We start from the raw sequence: 13,510 nt of genomic DNA, 5'->3' as shown, positions 1-13,510 counted from the left end.
TGAAGGGACGTGTTGTGCTCACTTACAGGATCCAACTCTGTTCTGAGTTACCCAGATCAGTAACCCCCATTTTCAGCAGAGCTGCCTTGTGTAACGGAGCAGGAGTGTGACGTTAATGCCACTCACCCTCCTTGAGGTAGGTGACATGTCTGCCCTGTGGGGAATCTTTGGACAGTACTCCTGGGCCAGGTTGCTTGGACCAGATCTCTTGTTTTAGGGAACTTAAGCTGTTTGTCTCAGCACCGTGAAACGGTGCAGCTTTGCACGCAGAGTCCACAAACGATCAAGCTGTTATTACACCAGCGGCATTCTGATTTGAAGGTGACAGACACTCCAAATGCTGTAATACTTAAGCAATGGCCAATGATCACATTTTGCTGTTGCCCAAGAAGCTTCCTTATTCATGGCTAGCAACAGTAATGTACCCAGCACTGCAGCTGGAGATGGGATCTGTCAGGGCTGGTTGCTGCACAGACACAGAAAAGAACGCAGACATCACTTGTTACACCCTCCAGCATTACAAGGCTGTAACTAAATCCCCTTTTTCCAACAACTTCATGTAAGCCCAAGGGGACAAGCTGGCACTAAAGCCTGCAGGGAGTTTGCATCGGTACACAGATCAAAAGGGGAGACGTTTCCCCCACCATTTTATCGTCTGTTTATTGAATGTATCTTCAGCTCTGCTGGGTACTTCCCAGCAGACAGGCTTAAAATGGAGCCTGCACTTTTTTTGCTTCATCTCTTCACGGGCAAATATACTGAGCCATTGATTAGGTTATTTTAGGATCATGGCACCGTACAATTGCTTGCTGTTATTCTGGTAGTCATTTATCAGGAGCCAGTTACACACGTTTTATAAAGCTCTTCAAAAAACACGGCTACCCGAGAACACTTTACACAGCACGTTTCAGATGTGCCTTTGTGCGCAAGTTGTTTTTGTCTCAGTAGCAGCCAAAGAGCCATTCGGATGTGTTGGTTGCTATAGTAATTACTTTCCTTGGGAGCTAAAATAATAGCTTACAGCTCCTGCAGCTCACTGTTGTGTAGGCTGCCTTGAACCAGAGACACTTCCATTTTGTTTTGGAGGGGGCTGGGGACTATGCTCTAATGTACGCTGAGAGACAGACTTTCCTTTCTATGCTCGTGCAGCTAATTTTGAATTTAACCTTTGTAGAGGATGTGTGACAGGTCGAAAGGTTCAAAAATAAAAGCAGCATATGAAATGGTAGGACAGCCTTGCGGCTGAGGTTTCTGATGGGGTGAAGATTCAGATTTGGTTTCCATTTTGTTACTGAAAACTGGTAGGAAAGGGACTGAGGGTCATGCTGAGACTGTTTTTCAGTGCTGGCGGCCCTACAAAGGAATGGGTGGGGGGCTCACAGGCGTTTCAAAAGCACCTAAGCAAGTCAAGGAACGTGACAAGGAGGACAGCTCTGCATCATTCAACATTTTTTTCACTGGTGAAGTAGTTGCTGTATGGACCTGCAGCTCTGGAGAAGGTAAGGGGTCTCAAAACAGAGCAATCCTACAGCTGGCAGACACCAGCTCCCCCTCCATCTGCAGGCACAGAACATTTCTGAGTGACATTTTAAATTGCAGTCCTGTGGGCTGTGCGACTTTTGCTTGAAAGGGCATTGTGCGGAAGCACTTGCCAGCATTTCCCCGTGCTCGTGGCTCTGCGTGGTCGTGAAAGAGGCACCTAACGGGAAGCTCCTTAAGTCATTTTGGGCTCCTGGCCTGATGAGCCAGGGATTTTGTGCAGCTTGCAGGCAGGTGGGCACGGCACTTCTGGTATCTGCCAAGGAAGACATGGTATAGATGGACTTGGCAGTGCTAGGTTAACGGTTGGACTCGATGATCTTAAGGGTCTTTTCCAACCTTGACGATTCTATAATTCTATGATTCTAAAAGAGGCAGGGGCAAGTGGCATAAGAAATAATCAGACCGATTACCCTCTTGCATCAGGAAGGAGCTGCAGGGTCACTGCAGCTCAGATTCATGACTCACAGGGGTTGACTGACATAGGGTCCAGCACGAGCAACAAGTACCAGTTTGGTTTTGCAGACAAAGACCAGCAAAAGGGGAGGAGGATATAAAAAGGGGCTCAGAGAAGGGGGCAGGAGGAGCTAGGATGAAAGGAGAGAGAAAACAAATAGGGAAAGTGTTTTGCCTCACAGTGCTGTCCTAGAAAATTCGCTCTCAGATGTGTACACGGCCGCATCGGCAACTGGCAGGGAGATGCCAAAGGGAGATAAAAGAACTGCATCATCTGCTAAAGGCTGCGAACACAAACAGTTCCTGTTTGAGTAACAGCAACATACAAAGATGCAGGGAGGGAGGGTGTTTGGGGAAACCACAGGACAAAACAGGGCCTTCGGATGTGAGGGGGCTGTGCTTGGCTCACAGGCAGCAGGTGATAAGAACTTATTTCATACATGTAGATGTGCAGACCCCACCCCTCCAAATTTAGGCATAGCATACACACAGGTTTTGTGCCTACACAGCTTTGCTGATCAAGTGTAATGCTTTCCCAACAGAGTTAAAGCAGCCTAGCAGGGAGTTATATGGGCATCCCCCTTCTCCCCAGGCAATGCTGGATAGAGCACCCTTTGGCATGCCTGCATGTTTCTATGTGAGGCTTGTATCTAACAACACTGGTACAACTAAAGCCAGGTGACTTTTTTATGGAGGGATAGCCCTAGAAAGACAAGGGTGATGCTGGCCTTGCAGTGAACGGCAGTCCAGGACTTCTCTGACAACCAAGCCACGGCCCCTGCGCTTGCGCGTATTCCCCGGAGCCCCGTGGAGGCAGGGAGAGCCTGTGCACGCTGGGCAAGGGGCTCAGCCTGCCCGCCTGTCCCTCTAGCCCGGGGCAGACACGCCGTGCCCAGCCCGCGGCTGACACCAGGCTGGCTGGCTGGAAGTCAAGAGGACATGGTTTTGGTGCTCCCAGGCCCTCTTCCCCTCACAGTGTGGATGTAGATTACTTGTGTAGTGCCTCTAAGGATAACGCCTAAAGATCAGGGAAAACCCAGGGTAAGACAGGATGATAGACTTCATCAAGGAAACCCCTGAAAAAAATTATACTGGAAACCTGGAAATGCTTCATTGCAAGGACTCATGGCTCTTTATTTTCTTTTTTTCTTTTTTTTTTTTTACGATTAGAGAGCCAAACTTTTAATTCGTAACAGTCCAATTGTTCAGGCTTCAGCTATGAGAACATTTAAAATGTCTGTTCTGTATTAAACTTGTGATGTTTCAATTTTTTTAACTGAGAATTTTCTATGGCCATTTTATAAGGCTCTTGGGCTAAGTTTTCTGCTATTGTATCAGAAAATTTGGCTGCATTTTTAGCCCTGGTGGATTGTGGTGTACCAAAATCTTAAACTTGTCACTGAAGCACTCCAGTAGAAACAATATTTGAGATGCAAAATCATAAATGCAAGGGAAAAAAAAAATATTTCTCTGGCAAGAAGCTTTAAGAAACAAAAAAGTAAATCAAAAGGCATATAAAGATAAAATTTCACAATCAATCCAATGTATTATCTGATTCTATAGATTATTGTCTGTCTTAGAAACATACCACCTGTATTCACTGTCGCCAACACCTGCAGTTTTAGCAAAGTAATAAAATTTCTTTCTTCACCCAAAACTGAGACAGGTGTGGGAGAATCTTGGTTTTCCTTAAACAGGAAATCTGCAGCTGTCATGGGGACTTAAAATCATAATTAAAACCACGATCCAAGTATGAGATACAGTCTCAAGTTACCACAAGGGAAACAAAATAATTCAGACTGCTTTAACCACAAAAAAATTACTTCTGATTTTTAAGCCATGGTTTGGAGGGAGCAGGACAGGGCTAATTCGTGACTTTTGATTTCTAGGATGGGCAGTACTGGTCTAAAGAATAATTAATGAGAGTATTTCTGGACCACTAGATTTTTCTTTGGGTTAATTTGGGAAGTAAATTTTGTTATTAATTATTTGATATTTGACATTTGTAATGAGCTGCTGATGACTCAGAACATGTACTTTAGGAAGCCTTGTTATATTAAAAGCAAAAGCTGCAGCTACGTTAAAAACTCAGGGCAGGCTGCAAAAAACTTCCTCTACTGGAGAACTAGTTTGTGCTAGATAAGTATTCTTGCTGGCATAATTATGATTTCTTCTCAGCAGCAACTCTTCTTCAGCACAGACATCATAAGTTGAAAAAAAAGTCTTGAAAGCTGGTTCACAGATATTAAAATGACTTACCTTACATCAATGTATGGTATGTAGCCTGTCTAAATGTGTGGCTCAGCTGGACAATGCATGAATGATCCTGTGAAGTGGAGTATGAAAAGATGAAGTCTGTCACCCAAGGAAGTGTATCAAGGACACCCTAAGGACATGCTTCATCAAGTGCAACTTCCTAGCCAAGTCACTGGAGCTCTTAAAGAGTCAGAAATGATGCTCCACAGACCTTCTTTGTATAAACAACATTTCCTCGGGCAGGGAGAGTGTGCCAGCCGAAGGAGTAGTCGTGGAGTAGCTCAGGTGGTGAATTGTATTGCAACGGCATAAGAGAAAGCTGACTGCATATAGATACCTACCATGCATTCACTGAGCCTGATTCCTCCACCCCCACCACAATGTTGTCATCTTTGGCTGCCAGCAGCAGCAGCAGCCATTTAATTGACACAGGTTTAGATGCTGTCAGTTAGGGCAAAGTGAAAGTGGGAATTATTTTTTTTTTTCTTTTTCCTCCTTGTAAAAGCAATTGAAGCAACACTTGGGAACTCACCCCCTTTGTTGCAGTCAAAATCCTTGGGCTAGTGCCCTGCTTGGGGAGTCTGTGAAGGTGGCAAAAGTTATGCTATAGGGAAATCACAAAGGATTTACATCAAGGCTATTGCAGCTAACTAGGTAAAATGGTACAAAACGTTTTATTTGGCTTTAGCCAGCAGAACATTCTTTGTAATGGGCAAAAATAAACGGAGAAAACATTTTAATGATAATCAATAAAACTAATCCTCATGTACCACATACAGCACAAGGACGTTAGTAAGCAGAACTGCTTTGAGCTTACGAAGTGTTTGTGCTGTACAATGTACATTAAACCATTCTGGGAGCCCAAGCAAAGACAGCTATAAGATGCTGGTTCATGCTCTGGGGAGGTAGCATCTCCAGCCAGCATGAGGGTGGGGAATCCTCTGCACTGCACCCAGTCTCACCCTGTAGACATTCTTGTTTACCAGTCAGTTCAAAATCCATCACCAATTTGCATTCCTGTCACAGCAAGCAAAGCAGTCCAGTGGCGCTGCTCCATCCTGGATGGAAAGAGACAAAGGAGATGAAGATCAGAAATAAAATACAATAACTTGTAGGAAAGCACCTGGCTCTCAGACATTCTCTCACTTAGACACTGAGCCTTATGCTCCAGTTAAGTTTTCACCATCAAAAAGCAAGATGCAAACCACAGAACATCAATTAAATTTCTATTTTAGAAATGCATATCCTTTCTGGTAGCTCTTCTTCACAGGTGCTTACCAAATGGTGATTCTGGGAAACAACCCCTGCTTCACTGCTCATTTTCAGGAACTGTTGCCTAATATAAATCCAGAACTGTGACCCGTTCCTCCTTGGGGGATGCAACACTCAGGAACAAAAAACGCTTCCAAAATCTCTTTCTTTGAGCAGCTATTCTGAGAGAGGGAGGGCAGTCCTGGTGTCTGGATAACTATGCCCACAGATGGCAGTTCAGGTTGTAAGCAAGAGTCAGAGCTGGCTAAGGGCATGATTTGTGTCCACGGGACGGGAAAGTTGTCTGCCTCCTCAGCAGGAGAAGCTGCCTCAGGATTATTTTGTCTGAGCAGCCCTGAGAGCATTATACTGACAGGTAGCCAGGGTCTCTTAGCCTGGCAGGCCATGTTGGTCAGCCCTCTTTTCTCTCCGCACACTAGGACACCCCAATGTCTTGCTCACCCCTCACAATTCTGTGTCCACATTTCCTGAGCCAGGCAGGACAAGGAAGCTGCCTGGGTTTCTTTCAGAGCACTTTGCTGTGCACAGGGCACGCAAATGCACTGCGGGTACACCGCGAAGTCCTTGATTTAATGGGACCAGAGATCTGTGTAGCAGCTGCAGAACTGACTTTAGGCATGGGCAAAGGTAGTTTTCTAGGACAGCAAGGCAGCCATGGCTCTGCTGCTCGTTTCACCTACATCAGAGCCCTGCAGAGATAAGCTAGCCCAGCTGCCAAGAGGGGGTGCGGAATGGCTGCTTTGAGATGCAAACAAAGCACCTCTGTGTGGCACATCTGTGTGGCACATTTATATGGCACTGGAGTTGTCCACCTCTTCTGGACTTGCTGACAGATCAGCAACCCACCTGCAAAAGGAAGAAATTTCAGAACTGTAGTTATTTTATGCTACAGCCCAGAAGAAGCAAAACCAGCCCTGGATGGGGATGTGAAAGTGCCTTTACAGTGTCTTAAAGAACAAATGGTGTCTAGTATTTATGCAGAGAAAGGTGATCTGAACCAGAGAGGGGAAGTACTGACTAGACAGATGTGTTACGCTGTCCATCCAAGAAAGAATGCTGGTAACCAAACAAACGATAAAGGTAAGAAAACAAACACCACCACCCCCTACCCCCCCAGGGGCCCCATACCTGGGTAAGAGCTGTGACACTGGGACTTTTATCTCTGCTGTGGCTGCACTCGCGCAAACAAGTGTAGCGGCTCTGGTCTGCTGGTGTACCTCTGCTGTACTCAGGTCTGAAAAATACCACAGGATGACCCATCAGGTTGCCTTTTTATCCTTTTAACAGAGGGAAAACACACGTGCTGTAGATTACAGAGAAAAAGAATTAAGCATGCAAAGTCAAAAACATACATAATGGAAAATGCCAAGATGAAAGTTGCAAATGCAGGCTGATTTTGTCCCCTCATGCCTAATTTGCTGTGATAAGGACTTTAACTTTACAGCCATTGATTCATTTGCTCGTGGGCCTCGGCCTCCCTTGGTGCGCCGGACAGGCTGTGCCCAGGTAGCGAGCAAGTGCTCCGTCCTCGCTTTCCTCCCACTCAGGCAGGGAGCCCAGGCCGTGCCCAGAGCACGCTCCTCAGCTCTTCCGCTGCTAAAAGAATGACTTGTCTTCTTCTGAGTATTTTCCACTACTGTAGTACTGTCTGCTGCAGAGGTAGAGGACTGATAGGTAGACAGCTTTTGGCTGGATGTATTAATACTTTTCAAGGGACCATTTGAAATGCTTAAGGCCTGATGCCACAGATAATGCAATTTTATTTTGCACTCAGTTCTGAGAATTAATTCTCAGGTCGTCAGCTCAGGTTTAAGAAAATGAGGAAAAAACAGTGAGTGATTGTAAGCAACTGGTTTAAGTGACTTGCCTGGTATTACATTGGTCTGAGAAGAAAGCAGCAGCATCGCTTTTAAATTCTGTGTGCGTGTGTGCATGTGTGTGTGCGCACTGACTCTGTAAATACAGAAGAGTAGTGGTAATAAACTCAAACACATGAAAACTTTGTGTCAGGACATCCAAAAGAAACCTGAGATTTTCTTGTGAGATTTTATGGATCATGTACTTGAACTGACTACAGTTGGGCTGCCCCTGGCATGGGAGCATTTAAAAATCATGTTTTTCAGATGCAATCAAAGGAATTAAAACCTTTTTTCCGAAGTATTGACTAGACAGAGGTAAACTTCTCTAAGTTTACTTAGAGAATTAAACTTGGAGTTACTTGGAGTCTGATACTTTAAGAAACAATAAATATCACAATATTTGTGATCCTTTTGACAGTGTTGGTAATAGTGCAAGGCTTGGTGATTCTGCTACATAAGGCAATGATTTTAAGTCCTTACTGGTCAGTGGATCTGACCTCTACCACAGCTGTGGTAGAGGTGTGCTTTATTGACCCAAGTGCACACCAATTTAGGTATTCAAGCCAGTGTCAAACATGCTGAGCAGTCATAGTTTCTCTTGACAATAACTAGTGTATTGTGTGCTTAGTACTTCTGGTTTTTGGCTTCAGAAGTTTTGTAATGAGTACCCAAATGTAAGGGTCTATAAACTGCTGGTAGATTGAAAAGAGTAGCAAGTAGCTGCAAGTGCTGTCCAGCCTGGAGGAGAGCATGGATAAATCCAAATCAAAATAATACAAAATAAGGACTCAGAAAAATTTTCCAGTTCAGTTTGTCCAGGTATGTTGGCGTTTTCACCATCCCTCTGCAGCTGAAGTAGTGGTGGCTTCCAGCAGAAGCGTGGTCAGAGCACTAATTTCTTAAGCTGTTGAGACTAAATTCAAAAAAGGAACAAAAAACCGGCACATTCATGCCTCAGCTATAGAAAACGAACAGCAATGTAACCTTCCTTCATATTGCTACATGCCAGACTTCACATTCACCATGCATGCTACATGCTACATGTAATTTTGTGATTCCACTGACTGTCCATGGGCTCCTGAGTTTTTGATAAAAGGGGATGAGTCAAAATGATTAACGTGGGCAAGCCACACTAATCAGTGTTGTTGGAAGGGAGGCCTTAAGCTTTGGACATGCAAACTCCAGCAATGCAAAACTTCCCAAGAGCTGTTGCCCTCCCCTCCAAGTCAAGACCCCAGCCTTGGTCAGAACAGCTGAGTTTTGGCTGAGCAAGAACCGCAGAATGAAACCCTGCCGCAGCAGAACCTCCCTCACCACCAATGTATGCTTATATGAGCCAGTGAGGCACCTTTACTGGTAGGGCTCAGGGGGTCGTGCTCCTCCCATCCTTCCCTGCCAGCATCCCCCTGTGGCACGCCTTCTGCATCGTACTGTGGCAGAGAAGCTGTGTGGAGCTCTCCGTTTATACTGATTTAGCCCTGTGGTGGAATTACTTTTCCTTCAAAATGGCATTTTCTTGGTTTCAGTCCTGGACTGAGGAATCTGCAGTTGCGCGCCCTCAGCTGCAACAGCTTGTCTCAGCAGCAGACGCAACATGCCAGAGGGGGGGAACCGTGGCTAACAGCCCTCATGTCGATGTGTCGAGAAATGTGCTGACATTTTCCCCACAAGCTGCATGTCTACTTACGATTCTCCTCAGGCTCCAGGAAGGTCCCCGGCATTGGTTTCCATCAAATGTGCATGTGAAAACATGCAGCCTGGGGGGGAGACATATAATGACATCAGAGAACTGATCACTACAGGAGAACCTTTATGGAAGCGAAAAGCATAAATGGGGGAAAAAAAAAAAAAGACTAGGAAAGAGCCAGTTTAAGGCTATTAAACAGAAAGGTATGGAAGCGGCTTCTGACTCAGAAGATCCTTAAACTGCTAAACGGCTGGAAACTGGAAAGTATACCTGGGAATGCTCACTTCGTGCTTTCCATTTTTTACTTGTTGCTATATGCACCCACTGCTGGCACCTCTCCAGTATAGGATGCTTTGGTACCTCTGGTCTTGCGGTAAAAATGGGTCACCATTTTTATGTCACCTCTTTTTGACTCGACGACAAGGGTAGATCAGGTCTTATTGTAATATCTCAGCACAGTAATATGCGATGGCTAAAGGACTAGTTTCACCTCACAGTCGTATCCAGACCATTTTTAGGTATCACCTTCTTGTTAACATCCCACTATGAATGTCATTACTGGATCAACTCATGCCAATTATTTTTCCCTTATGGCCAAGCGAACTAAAACCTTTTCCCATTTTTATTCTAGCTGTTACTTTCATTCCCATGGTATCTAAATACACTGATCTTAGCACTGGAAGTGTAATGTGTTAGCATGGTAAGAAACATTCCTCGCTACAATGAGCTAATAGCTTATTGTAATATAAATTACAGTAAAGGATGTAAGAAACCCAAGGCAGGAAAGGAACAGGAGAGAAAATTGTACTGGTAACAACATGTCCTTCCAAACTATGTGCATAATTAGGTGGTTTAAATTTCTAACGGGTTTGGGGATTTTTCTTCATGTCATTGTTCTGCTCTTTATGTAATTATGTGGTTGTACTTGACTGCACGGTGCTAAGTAAATAACACTAATTGCTTTTCTTATTGGAGGGTAGTGGACTGAAACCATGGCTTCTGTTTATCAGCTCCAGGTAATAAAAATTGTATGAAAAGAATGATTTCAGGCAGTATGAGCGCCTTTCATCTCTCTCTCTCTTATACAAAGAAGCAGGTCTGACAAGCAACATAACAGTGAAATCCTTCTGCTGAGTCAGGTGCTCAGTTTCAAACTTACATAACTGAGATGTATTTCCATATTCCCTCCTTCCTTTCGTATGCACAAAGCACAGACAGGAAGAATGACTGCTCCAATGCTGCTCACAGTAGCTTAGTGAGGAAGCCTCAACGCCACAACTTAAATATGAAAAATATCTTAACATCTCCACTGTGGAATAATTAAATACCACATTAAGTCAGCAAAGCGCGGTCTGCTACCAAGTGGCACTGGAGTCCATATGCTGCACAGAAGCATGCTGAAACTTTTCTGTTTCTTGGAAATGGAAAGAAAATTTAATTATTGCAGAAATCTAATTATTGCAGCATTTCAATGCCATTTTCTGACTACAACTCTGGTATGTTCTGTGATTTCTCAGGCTGTTATTTTTTGCAGTGGTATGGTGTAAATGTCTGCTAAAATCGCAGAGCTCTAAGCACATAAAACTAATTTACTAGAAACTTCATCTGGCAAGTAAGCATTTATGTCCATAGCAGAAATATTGGTAGTGTATTTAGAAAAAAGTCAACTGCTGAGAAAAGTAAGTTTAATGTTCACAGATGGCATGTTCCTCACTGACTATTTGAACCTACAACAGATGTATGTACAGCTTCAGCCCTGTGGACTGTATGCTCTCAAAGTTGTAATGAATTTTTGTTAAAAATGAAAAATAGATACAAGTATAAGAAATACTGAAAGAAAAATATAAATTAAGAAACAAAGACCAAAGAGAAAACACGAAGGTGAGAAACACAGCAAGTTAAGTTAAATTGAACGTATGTGTTTGTAGACGAGATGATTAGATGAGCTACCTGAGAGATGCAGATTCAAATCATGTCAGGCAGCATGGGAAACTGAACCTCCTCCCAACTTCTTGAAGGAGCGCCTTTACCACTGGGTTTCAGGGTAACAGAAAATGTTTAAACAGCAAACCATTTGCTTTCTTTTCTAGCTTACAAGTACCATTTCAGGTTGAACAACATGTTTTGTTTGATACAGGTGTGGTGTTTTGGTTTTTTTCCCCCTCACCAAAACAAGAAGAAAATAATAACATTTATTTTGGCTGTCTTCTGAATTACTTCCCTCCCTCTTATTTGGCCGCTCAACTGAAGAAGCAATTACTCCCACAATCCTATACCCATTCGCCATTGACCTACTTTCAGCAGGGTTCCACTCCACATCAACCTTGGTTTGGCAGCCACAGCAGCAGAAACTAATTCAGCTAGAAAGTTCTGTAAGCCACTTGTAACATTGAAAGTCTTCTTTCTGTGCCTCCATCCATGAGGAAGCCTTCTCCTGGACAAACTGGCAAGATTCAGATTGGATAGGTGATCTGCAAGATGGGTAGAAAACTGGCTAACAGGCTGCACCCAGAGGGTGGTGATCAATGTTTTTTACTCAGGCGGGTAGCCTGTCACAAGTGGGGTCCCCCAGGGATTGACACCGGGCCCCACACTGTTCATCTTCACAAATGATCTGGATGATGGGATTGAAAGCACCTTCACCAAGTTTGCTGATGACAGTAAACTCGATGGTGAGGTGGACACGTGAGAAGGGAGAGCTATCATATGGAGAGACCTGGACAGGCTGGAAGAGTGGGCTAGGAAGAACAGTATAAAGTTTAATGAAGACATGTGCAAAGTCCTGCCCGTGGGACGACACAAAGAGCCCAGTACAGGCTGGGACCTGTGTGGCTGGGGAGCAGCCTTGCTGAAAGGCACCTGGGGGTCCTGGTGGACAAAAAGCTGACCATGAATCAGCAGCGCGCTGCCGCAGCAACGAAGGCAAATCAGATCCTGGGCTGCATCTACAGGGGTATTACTAGCAGGGGTAGAGACATGATCATCCCACTCTATTCACTCTATTCAGAGCTTGTCAGACTGCACCTGGAGTACTGTGTCCAGTTCTGGTCCCCACATTTCAAGAAAGACATGGACAGACTGGAGAGGGTCCCAAGGAGGGCCACGAAGATGATCAAAGGGCAGGGCAACCTGCCGTATGAGGAAAGACTGAAGGAGTTAGGTCTTACCTCCCTGGAGAGAGAAGACTCAGGGTGAGGGGCCCTCATCACAGTATTTCAGTACTTAAAGAGTGGCTACAAAGAGGATGGAGGCTCTCTTTTCACAAGGAGCCACATGGAGAAGATGAGGGGCACCATGAGTGTTTTTACAGTGAGAAAAACCAATCACTGGAACCCAGGGACATGGTAGAGTCCCCATCGTGGGAGGTTTTCAAGATGCAACTGGACAGGGTGCTAGATAGCCTCGTCTAGGCTCCCTCCCCTGAAAGGCTGGACCAGATGATCTTTCCAGCTCCCTTCCAGCTTGGGCTGTTTGATTGTTCTATGATTCTATGCAGACAGGCATGGGCTCCAAGGGCCACCTTCAGCAACATCTCCCTGAAGACAGAACCCTGAGCAGACCCACCTACTGTTTGCATTGCCAGCAAACAGACCCGTATGCAATGCAGTGCAATCCTATGAGCACGCATTGGCACTGTTAGAAACGGTAGTGCCAGCAAGGGAGCCCTGGGGGGACGTAGACAACTGTCCAGGCAGCTCTCCATGCCCATCCAGCTTGTAGGGAGCATGTTTAGTGCGGTGTTGTTTCTCACCCTATGAACACCAGACCCCGTCAGCCCACAGCAACGAGCACACATCTTCCTCTTCGTGGGCCGGGGGCTGAGGGCTGGGTGTGGAGGTAACGGCTGTGCGCGAGGAGGTGCCCCGGGAGCGGCCTCATGGCTCCCTGAGGGCTCTGTGACCTTGGCAACTCAGGGCTGCAGCGCGGCGCGCCGGGCCGCTCACAGCGGGGAGACGGGGCACCGGCCGCTCCTGGCGGCCGCGGGCCCCGGCGCTCCCCCGCCGCCTTTATCAGCCGGCGGCGCCGGGAAGGAGACAAAGGAGTTGGGGGCCGTGGGGGGGAGGCGGTGGGCGAGGAAAGGCTCCCACTGGGGGCGCCGGGCCGGGCCCTCGGCGGCCCTTGGCGCGGCCTCCCGCGGGCGCGCGCCCCCGCCGGCCGTTGCGCTGTCCGGCCGCCGCGCGCCCGCCGCCTTCCCCTTCCCGAGCCCTCAGGCATCAAAGCGCGAGGCAGCGGAGGGAGGGGGCGGTGCCGAGGCGGCCTCGCCGCGCGGTGACGGACGCGCTCGCCGGCCAGTCGCGGCGCCGGCGGCGCCCGATGGGCATGCCTGCTGGCCCATCGCCTCGGCGTCTTCGCCCTCTCCCCGACTCGGAGCCAATCGTGGCGCCGGTGGCCGGCGGGTAGGCGTGACCCGCTCCCGGCGCGGGGAGGGGTGTGTGCGGGG

Source organism: Platalea leucorodia, assembly GCF_965183815.1.
Source record: "Platalea leucorodia genome assembly, chromosome: 3".
Lineage (NCBI taxonomy): Eukaryota > Metazoa > Chordata > Aves > Pelecaniformes > Threskiornithidae > Platalea > Platalea leucorodia.
The sequence above is the reverse complement of the archived record's forward strand: the minus strand, read 5'-3'. Positions refer to the sequence as shown.